Below are 2,129 nucleotides of genomic sequence, written 5' to 3' on the forward strand. Positions count from 1 at the left end.
AGAGAGAGAGAGAGAGAGAGAGAGAGAGAGAGAGAGAGAGAGAGAAATTCTGGAAATTAAAAAGTAACCAGTTATAGATAATTATTAAAGTGTATTGTTATAATGGTCAATCTCTTATGCTAAACTAATAAACTAAAATTTCTCATAGCTATATATGCATGGAAGAAACAAAAGCATAACTGGGTTTGGTACTTGACATCCACTGGGGACTTAGAACATATTGTTAACTGTTCATATATGCTCAGTTAACATGCAATATTTTAATTCCAGAACTAGAAACGAGGATTGAAAATTCCATAACTAGGGCCTAAGCAAGATCTTCCTGATGTTTCTGAGGTCCATGATAAGGTCTGCCTCAACTACCAGACATGAAGATGCAGGAGTGTACCTTGCATGAGAAAGGTCCCCGGCAGAGAGCTATCAGCACGTCAGCCATCAGATTGGAGCTGTGAATTCTCAAAGTACGCTCTGGGGCCAGCAGGAAAAAACAACAACCCACACTCTACTTCCTGCCCTACCCCGCCCCAGTCAGAGAAGATTTATTTGTGTTTTAAGCCAGGATCTTACTACATAGCCTACGATGGTCTGGGATGCTTGCCTCAGCCTCCCAAGAACTGAGATCAGAGGTGTGTGCCATCATGCCAGAAGTAAGATTTCAAATGAAAATATGTAGCTGCTTTCTCTTCTCTTCTCTCTTCTCTTCTCTTCTCTTCTCTTCTCTTCTCTTCTCTTCTTCCTTCCCTCCCTCCTTTCTTCCCTCCTTTCCTCCCTCCTCCCTTTCTTTCTTTACTTTCTTTCTTTTCTTTCTTTCTTTCTTTTCTTTCTTTCTTTCTTTCTTTCTTTCTTTCTTTCTTTCTTTCTTTCTTTTTCTCTCCCTCTCCTCTTTCTTTCTTTCTTTCTTTCTTTCTTTCTTTCTTTCTCTTTCTCTCTCCCTCTCCTCTCTTTCTTTCTTTCTTTCTTTCTTTCTTTCTTTCTCTTTCTCTCTCCCTCTCTTCTTTCTTTCTTTCTTTCTCTTTCTCTCTCCCTCTCTTCTTTCTTTCTTTCTTTCTTTCTTTCTTTCTTTCTTTCTTTCTTTCTTTCTTTCTTTCTTTTTCAGGAGAACATCAAGTCCACTAATTGCCCTGGGCCTTTGTGGCTGTGTACTTACATATGCCTTACACCTAGGCTTCAAACAGTAAACAAAGGAGCCAAGGACTAAGAATAGCCGGGCTTGTTGCAACCAGACTGGCTGCTAAATCTATCTGCAAATGTGTACAGAACCTTCTCCACACTCCACTCTGACCTGAACTTTTTCCCATCCTTTCTTCCAAACACATTTTTTTCTGTTGCACACTTAAAAAATTTTTTTTCTTCCCCCACTTCTCCTCTTCAAATGGGCTAAAGAAACAACTGGTATCATGGTGAGTTCAGCTAGGAAAGACTGCTGATGGGAACTGAGTGGACGAGCTCATTCAGATGCAGTTTGAAGTTTCCTTTGGCTTTTGTGCGTACTCCAAAAAAAGCAAAGAAATTTGATTCATTACATTTGGAAGTATGGATTTGGCCCAGCGCTTGGACAGAGGCAGGTCAGGCTGGGTCAGGTCTATTTGTAGGTCAGTAAGTGGGGCTAATTCTGGTTTGCCTCAGCACAGCCACAGCCCTAGAGTGTTCTGAAATGTTCTGTTTCTATTTAGGGGTCAGAGTTAAAAGAAAACATGCGCCCTGTTTGAACTCTGCATTTCAGAATTATAGCGTCACGCCAGCCAGGCCAAGAACTGCAACTCTCTATGGAAAAAAAAGAGAGAAGTTAAGAGAAATGGAGAGAGATTGGGTTTGGAAGGCACATGTGAGGGGATTGAATACAAAGTTAAATTTCCATTAAAAAACTGCTCCAGGCTGGAGGTATATGTACCTCAGTGGTAGAGAGCTTGCTAGCCCAAGCATCCCAGTTTCATCACCAGTAACACAAACCACACACACACACACACACACACACACACACACACTCACACATCAAACCAAACACACTCACACACATGTACAAACATAAACATACTCATAATACACACATACACACACACACACGGGGGAGTTAAAGTCAGTACCCAAATTTTAATGTATTTTTAATTAATATTTTTAAGGAAAGCTAT

This window comes from Mus pahari, chromosome 21 (genome assembly GCF_900095145.1).
Source record: "Mus pahari chromosome 21, PAHARI_EIJ_v1.1, whole genome shotgun sequence".
Classification (NCBI taxonomy): Eukaryota; Metazoa; Chordata; class Mammalia; order Rodentia; family Muridae; genus Mus; species Mus pahari.